Source organism: Fundulus heteroclitus, chromosome 4 (assembly GCF_011125445.2).
Source record: "Fundulus heteroclitus isolate FHET01 chromosome 4, MU-UCD_Fhet_4.1, whole genome shotgun sequence".
Lineage (NCBI taxonomy): Eukaryota > Metazoa > Chordata > Actinopteri > Cyprinodontiformes > Fundulidae > Fundulus > Fundulus heteroclitus.
In genome coordinates, this window is record NC_046364.1 from 28,452,467 (window position 1) to 28,465,537 (window position 13,071).

A 13,071-nucleotide genomic window follows, 5' to 3' on the forward strand; every position below is an offset into this window, starting at 1 on the left:
AGACAGAGCAGAAGAACAAAGAAGAAGAGGCGGAAGCACGGTCAAATCCTGACCAGAAAAGACAGTAGCATCAGTGCTACAAGGGGGACAGCGGCGCCGATGAAAACGACGGGTGGATTCACTTCGGCTTCATCAGTGCGGTGAAAACTGTGCTGTATGGTCTTTTGACCGCAGCGATCGGAAAATACATGCACGATATGTGTTATGGATGCGTTAATGACCGTCCTAGTCAGAGAGACCATGGATGTTTGAAGCTGCTTGAGAATGAGCTCTATGAACACAATTACTATGGTATAATGCAATTACTTTATTATGAGCATTTCATTGATGCCGTTCAACGGTTTCTAGCCGCTCGCAACATCCATCATGACATCGACGCAGTTAATGCTGTCATACAGGCTTATCTGTACGAATTGACGATGGTGAAGCGTGTATTTCATACAATCTGACAAGTATGATCAGCTGGTTTAAGAAAACTATGAATTAAAAGATCAACTTGAAGCCATCACGCAGTACTGGCGGGGGTCTTGAAACCAATACATACATGTTTTCTCTTGTCTTTCTCTTTATATATTAAATTTGCTAGTGACATCGTATTAGAAGAGTATCTGTTCAAGGTATCTGTTTTATTTTCTACATCTTTTCTTTTTTATATATTAAAAGATTTTTTTACAATTAGTTTGTGGTAATTTCTTTCCTGATTATGTTAATAATATATATATATATATATATATATATATATATATATATATATATATATATATATAAACCTGAATACAGACGTCTTTTCCTTCATTTAGCATCACTACGTGTGGGAAGGTATGGCTCAAGAAAAGTTAATGAAACGGGTATATTACAGACCTGCTCACCCTGGTTCTTTTGCCGGAGTAGATAGATTACATAGAGCTATGGAGAGTGAAACTGGTAAGAAGGTCCCGGTTGAAAAGGTTTGTGACTTTTTATCAGAACAAGATGCTTATGCTTTGCTTAAACCCGTGAGAATAAGATTTCCTAGAAATAGACTGTTTGTCACCAGGCCTCTGAAACAGTTTCAAGCAGATCTTTGTGATATACAGAGTTTGTCCAAAGAAAATGACGGTTACAATTATTTATTAACCGTTATCGACGTATTCTCCAAAAGAGCCTACGTCAGGGTTTTAAAAAGGAAAATTGAGTCCTATGTCGTAACAGCTTTCGAGTCCGTGTTAAAGGGGAGTCAGATTCCAAAGAGACTTCAAACTGACGACGGTAAAGAATTTTTCAACAAATAATTCAAAGCGTGAATGGATAAAAATGGTATTGAACATTTTTCCACGGCTAGTGAAATAAAAGCATCAGTGGTTGAGAGGTTTAACCGTACGTTAAAATCAAGAATGTGGAGATATTTAACCGGAAACAACACTCTCCGATATGTAAATGTGCTTCAGGATCTGGTCAAAAATTACAACCACAGCTATCATTCAAGTATTAAAATGGCCCCTGTCGAAGTCACCGCTAGTAATGCTTTTCAGGTTTCAGATTTCAGAATTTGGACGGGACTAATTCCAAACGCTGCACAAAACTCAAGATGGCGTTTAAGCAAGGCGACCATGTCAGAATATCCAAAGTGCGTGGAGTGTTTGACAACAAATATGAACAAAGTTTCACGGATGAAATCTTTACAGTTACAGAAGTGATACAACAATCTCCACCCGTCTTCAAACTGAAATATTTAGACGGGGAGCCCGTCTGAGGTTCTTTTTTATGCTGAGGAGCTTCAAAAGCTGAAAATGTCAAAAAAACAAAATGTATCAAGTGGGTGAAATATTAGGCAGGCGCACCGTCCGGGGAGTCAGACAGGTGTTAGTACGCTGGAAAAATTGGCCGGAGAAATTCAACAGCTGGGTGAGCGCAGATGACCTCCATGATGTATAAAAGAAAGCGCCTCTCACCAGGAGGGCTGACATTGCAACATGGATCGCATAGCCGAGGACCAGGGATTTTATCTGACGCTACCGTCCAATGCTAGCATCAACGTTTCTAAGGATAATAGCATATCATGTTTCCGCGTGGATTTAGCCGAGCCTATTAATTTACAAGGTCAGTGGCAAGTGGCTTTGACAGAGGTTTCATACCCTCACACATGGTATAACGTCCCCTCAGAAAAGGCTTATTTTGAATGGCGGAAAGCGGGCGAGGAAAAAGTCCAGCGCGTACAGATTGGAAGCAGATACTACACTATTTTGAATCAGCTTATCACAGAGATTGAAGCCCATCTGAGAAAGATAAATTCAGATATTTATTTCAAAGTTAACCGCACCGCCAACATACTCACCTACCAGGCTGGAGCTCAGAACCATATACATTTTTTTGATCCAATAGTATACATGCTCGGTATGGAACCCGGAAAATGGGTCAAATTCGATCACTGGCAGGCCCCTCATCCTATAGATTTTAAGGCGGGCTTCTAGCACCTCTATTGTTACAGCGATATTGTCACCCGACAGATGGTGGGGGATGCTCACGCCCCCCTCTTGCGAACAGTTTAGGTCCAGGGCCTGTTTGGAGATATTATCACACAAACCTTTTATAACCCGTACTATATCCCCGTTGCCAAGAGACACATTGAAAATATACAAGTTGAAATAAAAACGGATCAGAACACCCCAGTGATATTTACATACGGAAAGTGCATTGTGAAGCTGCATTTCAGACCTGTGGCCTCACACCGAGCGTTTAGACGAAAACAGAATATGCATATAAAAACACAGGACGGCGGCTAAAATCATTCATAGCAGTGCAACCAGTCGCACCAGCAACGCTGAAGCGTGGTAAAACGTGAGAAGGGAAAAAAATCAAGAAAACATGGTTTTCCTGAAAGAGGACCCACACCGTTTCGTCTCCTATTACCAAAGCCAGGTCGGGGGCGCTTTACCTGGTTTTTATGGGGCAACAGTTATGTACGGACGCTGGATAGGATCCATATTTTCAAAATTATTTCGTTTTGTATCACCCCTAGTTAAATCCGGCTTCGCTATAGCAAAACCGCATCTCAAAAAGGCGGCCACAAACATCGCCTCAGACGTCATAGGTAAAGCAATGACCAAAATATCAGGTATGAATAAATAGGAGGGGTCAGGGGTTATGATTTTGTCAAGAAGAACTAGAAAGAGACCTCTGGGGCAACGTGTTTGGCGTTCACAAATACTCGTGCCGCGGAAGAAGAACAAACTAGTTTGCAACAGCAAGCCTAGGAGGAGGAAGCCTGCAGCGAGCAAGGATACATTTAACTGAATTAGTATTTTCAGTAAAAAGTCAATCATGGTTTACATCAGAAATCAACAGAATGCACCCTGGCCAAACTCAACCTGTTCACCGTCCCCATGACTCGACGATTTATCGAAGATAAGGTCTACACCGAAATACTACCTGTGTCAGCTATTACAGACATGGGGCCTATTGAGTTCTTTATGGAGAAAAATAACTGGATTTGAACGACACCTTGCTGCACGTCCGTCTAAAGATCACCAACGCAGACGGGAGCGACCTGGCTAATGATGCGGCCGTCGGACTCCTGACAGTGCCTAAAGCAAGGTTTAAGCTAAGAGGGGATCACGCGTTTTCCGTTGCAGCTCCAAAACATTGGAATGGGTTGCCATTGCACATTAGACAGGCAACTTCTCTGTCTCATTTTAAAACTCTTCTTAAAGCACACCTCTTTTCTTTGGCTTTTGACACCATGTAGAGCGTTGATTTTATGTATATACATGCATATTTTTATTCTGAGCGGGCAGCGCTTTTACTTATTTTTATCTCTTTGTGCAGCACTTTGGAAACCTTGTGTTTGTTTAAACCGTGCTATATAAATAAAGTGGATTGGATTGGATTGGTTGAATACAATGTTTAGTTAATGTAACGTTATTCAGGGAGATAGGTTAATTTCGCAGAGTAGCGCGACTCACCCGTACAGAGCAATGATTGAAACTTTACTCAATTATTCGGAAGACACTTCAAAGAGTCAATTTAGCGCAGGTCTCTTTTACAAAGACACAGCGGGAGCTATCGACTCGATCGTTATGACAGATGGTCCTAACTTGGGTATGAACCGCAGAGCTTCATTCACCGCTAATTCAAGGGAATTACACCTGATGGGACCGCTTCACGCTGATATATTCTTCTGCGAAAGACTCCTATTGAATTCTGTCGACATGAGGGTTAAATTGATCAGAGCTAGCGATGCATTCTCTTTGATGGGGCCTCGTGATTCAACCTTTCGACTGAAAATTCTAGGGGCTTCTCTATTGAAAAAGTTTCAGTCTCCCCGGCTATCAGGCTCGGGCACACTTCAGCATTAATGAGGGGAAATGCCCTCTATCCTTTTTTGCGCGTGAATGTGAAAACATATTCTATCCCAGAAAATTCAGAGATATGTACACAGGAAAATCTGTTTTTAGGAACCATGCCTAAATATGTCGTTTTAGATATGGTCAACCACGAGATGTTCACAGCAAAGGAGAAGCATGTCCCCTTTCAACTTTAAGCATATGGATGTGGAATATTTGGCTCTCTGCAAAGACGGCAGACAGGTGCCTGCAAAAGCGTTTCAACCTCAATTTAACAATGGTATTTCAGTCAGGGAATATTACAACATGTTCACCGCTACAGGTAATAATTTAAAAGACCTTCCTTTAAGCATCGCTCGTAAGGAAATTAACAACGGTTATTCCTTGTTTGTTTTTAATTGCAATCTGAGCGAGGACGCTGACGCTCTGTCACCGGTGTGTAACGAGAATTTGAGGCTTGAAGTGAGGTTCAGAGTTCCGCTGCCTCATACGACGACCCTGATTGTGTACGCCTGTTACGATTCAATTTTGGAAATCGACTCAAAAAGGCAGGTCCTGGTGGATTTTTATCAAAACATGAATAACCACGAGATCGAAAGTGTGATGCATCACCTGTTGTGGGATTTATTTCACAGCGTCTTGGCATCTGATCTAACCTGACAAAAGCCAGACGTATGTTGCTCCGCCTAGCTCCACTCACATACATCTGGGACATCGCACGTAGAAAGTGATTTCTCCAACCAATTTTATGGTCTGGCCAATCAGGACGCAGGGCTGGCATTTCATAGATGTGACGTAGTGGAGACGCGACCATGACGTGAGACTGTTTTGATAGCAATGGCGGCTCGTCGAAGAAGCAAGCGTTAACATTGATGCTGCTATTTCTTCCATGTTGTCCAATCTACCTAATATTGTTTCATTAAAAGAACATCAGAGAACGCCTCTGAAGGCTTTTGTTGGTGGAAACCATGTTTTCGCCCTTCTCCCGACCAGATTTGGCAAGTTTTGTTTTCCGGGGCGCGTCCGCGTCTGCAGCGGACGCGCCGTGGAGCGGTTAGCGCAAAGCGTGTTAGGAGGCCTTTAGTCCTCAACGCGGTTGGCCCGGGATCGACTCCGACCCGCGGCGCTTTGCCGCCTGTCTTTTTCCCTCTGCCTGTCAGCTCACTGTCAATAAAACGCGTGCCTCTAGAGCCGCAAACACATTAAATTTTTTTTTTTTTCCTGCGTCGCTATCATCAGCGTCACGGGTTAGCTTCGGTGTGAGTGGTTGAAATAGCATGTCGATAAAGATGACAGACAAGTGCTTTTCCAATCGTATGCGAGAATTTTTGATAAGGCCCAGCCTTCAGTAAAGGCAATTCCTATGGCGGTGTCCCAGATGTATGTGAGTGGAGCTAGGCGGAGCAACATACGTCTGGCTTTTGTCAGGTTACATCTGATCAGCTCCCGCTACTGAAACACACGTACAAAGGACCGGCCTATTTTATCGTTAACACTCACCCTTCACACATGCCTGGAGAACACTGGCTAGCTTTGACTTTGGAAGAGAATGATGGAGCCACCTTTTTCGACTCTTATGGATTCAGTCCTGATTTTGAATTTTATCCATCAAGCATAGTGACATTTTTGAAAGAGAGATCCTTGAAAATATTGTATCATAATCGTCAACTTCAAGACACTATCAACTGTGTGCAGTCACCACTGTGTTTATTATCTGTATCATAAAGCCTGTGGGCTTTCAGTGCATGACATATTGGCTACCTACCACGATAATGTTTATAAAAATGATGTCATGGTATATGATTTTGTGAAAAAATATCACCATTGTATCAAAAATAGGGCCTTGTGCTTGTTTAATCATGGAACTTGTTCTTTACAAATGTTTAAAGATTGTTACAAGCTGTAACATAAGCTGTAAAATAAAAAAACACTGTACGCATGAATAATTTGAAACATTAAAGTATCTTCATTACAAATTCTTTTCTCCAGTTTTTTACTTCATACAGACTTTTAAGGTGAAAATTTCAACCATGCAGGGTTTTTGATTCTTTTACTTCGAGCACGTCCGTTCTCAGGGGTGGGATCCTCAAAGTCTATTCCGGGGAATTTAGGAGACAGCACAATTTTTCCTTTTCGTTTCATGACGGGCTTATCTTTGTTCTTCTCCGATACACCTGTTTCTGTTATGCCTCTGAATTGGTCGCGAGCTTGCGGATTACTGACTGACGACACGGGGATGTTCAGCTCCTTCAGGGCTGCCATTAACGGGGTCAAACCTACAGGTTCCTGGGTCTGTGTTTTCCTTTTAAACGGAAGGAGAAGGTTTTTGAGCAAATCGATCAAATGTTGATCGAATGTTGAAACAATGATTTGGCTGACTTCCTGTTTGCAGTAAGGCGTATTGTGTCACTACCTGTTGTTGCTGTGTGAACAACGGATTTTTGCTCCAGGCTCTCTTGCTTTTTATCTTTAAACCTCTTGGCTGTAACATCTGTTTCCAAACATAAGCACTTTTAAAACATTTTCTGTCGCTGCTCATCACGTTTGGGAACTCCTCGTGTTTCACACGGTTTGTTATTTGGCGTGATAACAGGGCGCTAGCCTAGCGTTAGCCTAGCATTAGCCTAGCGTTAGCCAAGCCTTAGCCTTATAATGGCTTCTCTGTCTCTGACTAAGTCTCCTATCTGCTGCTCTCTGTGTCAGATGTTCAGTTATTCCTCTGCCTCCTTTAGTGATAATGGTACATGTAATAAATGTAGTGTTTTTGTAGCTTTGGAGGCGAGGGTGTCAGAATTGGAGACCCGGCTCCGTGCTGATACCAGCTGATAGCCGCTCCTTTGCTAGCATGGAGCCGCATAGAGTAACATTAAGTAGCGAACCTAAAGCAGTAGCACCCGAACAGCCGGGTAACCAGGCTGGCTGGGTGACGGTTCGTAGGAAGCATAGCTCTAGATTACAGACCCCAGATCACCACCAACCCGTCTGCGTTTCTAATAAATTTTCCCCTGTCAGCGACAGTCTCGCTGAGGAGCCGACCTTAATTATTGGCAGCTCCATAATAAGAAATGTGGCACTAAAGAAACCAGGGACCATAGTTAAATGCCTACCAGGGGCCAGAGCGGGCGACATAGTATCGTACCTAAAACTACTGGCTAAGGATAAACGTAAATACCGCAAAATTGTTATTCACGCTGGCGGTAATGACACCCAATCACGCCGATCAGAGGTCACCAAAGTTAGTGTTGCTTCGGTGTGTGAGTTTGCTAAAATTATGTCGGACTCTGTAATTTTCTCTGGTCCCCTGCCTGATCTGACCAGTGATGACATGTTTAGCCGCATGGCGTCATTCAACCGCTGGTTGTCTAGGTGGTGTCCAGAAAACCACGTGGGCTATATTGATAACTGGCGAACTTTCTGGGGAAAACCTGGTCTGATCAGGAGAGATGGCATTCATCCCACTTTGGATGGTGCAGCTCTTCTTTCTAGGAATATGGTCGGATTTATTAGTTCTCCTAAATGCTGACAACCCAGGGTCCAGACCAGGAAGCAGAGCCGTAGTTTAACACACCTCTCTGCAGCTTCTGTACTGTTACCCACCCATTACCCTATTGAGACGGTGTCTTTCCCACGGCCAAAATTTAACAGATCAAAAACTAATCTAAAAGGAACAAATTATAAAAATCTAATACAAATCCATATGGACCACTTTGAACCAAAAAATATAATAATTAAATGTGGTCTATTAAATATAAGGTCTCTCCCTCCAAAGACTTTGTTAGTTAATGAATTGATTTCTGATAATCAGATTGATTTGTTTTGTCTCACAGAAACCTGGCTACAAGAGGACTACGTTAGTATAAATGAGTCAACCCCCTCCAGTTATTCAAATTTCCACATTCCCAGATCTGTGGGAAGAGGAAGAGGAGTGGCAACTATCTTTCAGTCTGATTTATTAATTAGTCCCAGGCCAACTAATAATTACTGTTCTTTTGAACATTTAACCCTCAGTTTCCCTCATCCAAACTGCTAAGCAATAAAACCTCTTCTGTTTGTTGTTTTGTATCGTCCACCAGGCCCTTACACTTGGATCAGTTGTCAGATTTCTTATCTGATATGGTGTTAAATACTGATAAGGTTATTATAGTGGGTGATTTCAACATCCATGTTGACACTGAATGTGATAACCTAAGTGTAGCCTTTAAAACTATCCTAGATTCAATTGGTTTTGCTCAAAATGTGCATAAACCGACGCACTCTCGGCTCCATACTTTAGACCTTGTGCTGACATATGGCATTGATTGTGAAGAATTAACAGTATTTCCTCACAACCCTGTCCTGTCTGATAATTTTTGAATAACATTTGAGTTTAATCTAACTGAGTTTTCCACCCCCAAAAGAGGGTTCCATTATAGTAGATCTTTATCGGATAATGCTGTATCAAAACTAAAGGAGTCTGTCCCCTTTTTAATATCTTCAGTATTGCAGAAATGCACTGTAGATGGCAGCAATGCTGTTTCTTCCCATTCACAAATCGATACCTTTGATAACAATGTGACTTCCTCATTGCGTTCTGCATTAGACAATGTAGCTCCCTTGAAAAATAAGGTGATTATTCACAGGAAGCTGGCTCCCTGGTTTAATCCTGGTGGAGGAGCAGGGATGGTTGATTTAATGTGGTCCGCCGGTCTCCCCGCTACCGCAGACGGACCCGGTCTTTTGACAGCTCAGGACAGTTACTTATAAAGTGGTTCGGAGAAGCACAATATATACATAGTTTGTCAGCCATACGTTTCTGCCTTTCCTCGGGCGTGAGCCATAATCGACCCAGCTGCACGGGCTCAGGAGGAGATGGTGGGGAAGCAGTTGGCTGATCCGGGACATGATCTGGGGGGCATGATGGGAGAGTTCTCTCAGCTCGGCCTCGAGATCTTCCCCTAAGGCGGTTGTCGAGCCAAACATTTAGGGCTATTAGCTCATTTAAAGACACAGGCTCTTCTAAATGAGCTAGTTCGTCTTTTAAGGGCTCATCTAGTGCTTGGAAAAATACTGATTTCAGCGCGCGCTGTTCCCAGCCAGTGGCTGCTGTGAGAGTTCTAAATTCCCAGCACTTTCCCCGATGTCTGAGGGCGAGGAGTCGTCGGGAGTCCATGGTTGCATCTGACTCCGCAGCAAAAAACATTTTAAACTCGTAAATAAATTCACTAAAGGTTCAGCCGAATTGTCGGCAGTCAGGGAAACGGGATTCCACCCATCTGAGGGCTCTCCCTGTAAGCAAATGTAAAATGATAGCTATCTTGGAGTCATCATGGGAGAACAAACGGGGGCTACGATTAAACGCAAGAGAACATTGAAATAAAAACCACCATAGTCCCCACTTTCACAGGAAAACTTCTCTGGACAGGGAGAAGAAGTTTTGGGAACAGGTGGTGACGTCACTACTGACGCGAGCTCGGGAGAAGGGTCTGGCTCTGCGGAAGCTGCAGGCTGAGAGTGAGCGTGTAGGAAATCCGTCAGCTGATTGAACTGGGCGGTTATGCCTTGCAACTGATTCTGAACAGTAACTACGGTGGCTTCTAACCCGCGAATCTGATCCTGCTAGGCAGTTAACGCCCTGCCAAATGTGTCACCTGGGCTTGTTTGGCCAGAGTGTTCTTCTGGCATGTTTGGCTTTATAAATTTGGCCCACATGCAGAAACACACTTAGCAGCTGGGATCAGTTTAAGCAGTTTATTTAGTGGTGGTGATGGTAACGATCGTTCAGGAGGTGACGAGGGAACGACTGGACCAGTACCCGATAAATCACTCAAAAGGAAGAAGAGACGATTAGATGAAGACGGGCACAGCAGAAACGATCTGAGGCACGTAAGCTTACCACCAGCTCGAGAGGACAGGCTTGATTTGGGACACGTGGAAAGTAGGATGGGCTCTTGAATGGGATGGGAGACTGAGTCGGACGGTCGTGGGGCTGAGGACTGAGATGATCTCAGAGGCAGAGCCAGCAAAACAGCATGGCTCTGCTGACTGAGTCCTGACACCCTAGGATGTTAATTGTTTTATGTCAGAGTTGTTATTAGTGAGCTATAAGAGGGTCAAACGCATTCGGACAAGAGTTTCTGGTCTGAAAACATTTGGAATTAGGCTCCTAATATAAGGGATTTTCTTTTAATTTTTACTTAACTCATCTTAATATACACATATAGATATGTTTTGGAGTTTATTAACCCCACATGGGGTTTGAATAAGATTCAAAGAGGCAACTTTAAGATACAATAAGCATCGCAAAATACAACATGCATGAGAAGAAATGGGGGACACCGCTAAAAGAAATTCATTTTGCACCAAAATGTAACATGTAAATGTCATCTCTGTTTCTCAGAGGAATAGAATGGGAATGGATGAGGGTAAAATGTGCTGTTTATGAGCAAAAGTATCAGGAGAGAGTTTCAAGGCCAGTTCCTAGGCAGTGGGAAAGAACAACAACTCCAGTTCACACACAGCAGGAGAAAACAAGAGAAGATAGTTATTAGGGAGTAAGATAGCGATAAGGTGTGTGAGTCATTCATTGTGTGACTCTGTAATATCTTTTTCTTGAATTTAATAAAACCAGCCTGAAGGGGAGGGAGAGTGAGAGTGAGAGTCAGAGTCGCGGCCCGCAGATGCGGCGGGCGCACCTGCTCTCCCTTCGCGAAGGTGAAACTGAAATCTGCGTCCTGGCTTAGTTTTTGTTTTAAGTCCTGCACAACAAATTAACCGAAAAGCGTCTGCCCCACCCACCAATCAGTGGTGCGCTCCAATCAGCACCTGCCGCTCACAGAGCAGGACCGTTCAATGTTCAAACGTGATGAACTGCATTTCTCATGATGCAATGTGGTCAAAATGGCCACCAACTCCCGTCATGCAACATGGCCCAAAAATGGCCGCCGATCGAGATAAGGTTGCCAGGGTGATGACTATAAAACCCAACAACAGACCGAAATCTTTCTTCTTCTTGGCATTCAGCCAGTAAGGGAAGGCATGCAGCCGCTACTCCACCCCCCCTTCCCACTCCACGTGCTCGATAACTCTTTGCTGGACCAAAGATTGCCGACACAGACTCCATTCCCTGTATTTGCTCACAGGAGGTCGACTTAAAAGAAGTACTTTTTAAATTCCCTCTGATCAAAAGACTAGGAGCCGCCTTATCTCCCAGTGATCTAAAGAGGGCCCCGTGTTTGTTTGGCCAACAAAGCGACTGTAAGCCCGGAGGAAGAGACGAAGGAGCTTTCTCATCCCGTCCTCACTGCTGCCCGCTCCTGCCTACAGCTGAGCCGTCAGGACGCCTTCAGGAAGCCTTGTTACTCGGAGCGCTCCAGAACAGCCCTGAGGCACCTCAAAGTAACGGGGTTCTCCCCTTTTATTTCTTTTTCACCCACAGGGTGTTTCAGATGTGCCTGGGCAGGTGTTAGGAGGTTAGGTTAATGCTTTTTACTCCAAGGCGGAGTGTTTTTAACCGTTGAATATCTTTCTATGTGTGTGCATGCCTTTTTTACAATTTTTGCTGTGTTTGATTTGTAATTCGTAAAGACCCAGCTGCGGGTCCTTCTGTAACTCTTTTCCCATCTTCTTCCATCTTTCCCACTCTCTCTCTGCTCTCCTTATCAGCGGAGGCGATCGCTTTGTGTGAAACCTAGTTTGCGTTTTTTCTTTAAAGGTATACTATGCAACCGGGGTTGATTTTCCAGCGAGGCTCCCCCGAGAGGTCGAAAGTAAAAGTGCACTGTCATAAAGATGCTCAGCTGTTCTGGTTTCTCCGTCAAGCCAGGCGCGGTTGTTTTGAGCTTAGCAGACAGGCGAACGCAACGAAAAGTAAAAAAAAACGGCAGTACAAACAGTGACTAACACAGTGAAAGTATGAACATCAGGGTTTCCCGCAGCGCTATCTTGGCGAGGTGGCCGCTGCGGCCGCCTCGCCAAACCCACGCTACCGCCTCGCCAACATTCAAAAAAATAAAAAAAATAAATATATATATATATATATATATATATATATATATATATATTAATAATAATAAAAAACTCGATATGCTTGCATGTTTATTTGACGTTAACACGCGGTTCTCTGTTGTTGCTTTCGCGCTAGCATATAGTGAATGGCAGGGCAAAAACACATGGAGTTCTCGCCGTAAAACAAGACCGACTCTCGCTGTCTTGCACAAGACTTCTGAGCCTGTGGGTGCGGGCCGAGGGCTCTTGCAATTGCAAGTGCGGTATTTCCTCCACAGACCACCGGGGCGGCCGAGAAAACCTTTGTTCGACCTGAAATGACTCATTTAATCATCCAAAACGGTATGGAACACATTAATTAACTGAAAAATTTTGCATAGTATGCCTTTAAACTCATTGGTTAACTGCGCCCTCTCGAAGCGAGGCATTACCCCATCAGCGTAAGCGTGGTTACGTCATTAGGACTTCCCCTCACGCATCACGCAAGGGTGCAGAGCATACGTCATCATAGCCGCCATCTTGGGAGGGTGTCGAATGACCGAACTGTATGTAGCTTAGCTAAACTAGTTTTGTAAAACACCAAAGCGTCCAGTGGGACTCTCAAAGCTGTCAATGCTGCTATGTCAAATGCTGATGTTTTGAATGTGGTGTTAAACAACCGTGAGCTGAACTAAGATTTGCTTCCTCTCATTTTAATCCATTTTCCCTTTGACTTTTATTTCCACATATAGTTTGCATGTTTAGTTTAGTAGTGAGTAGAATTCCA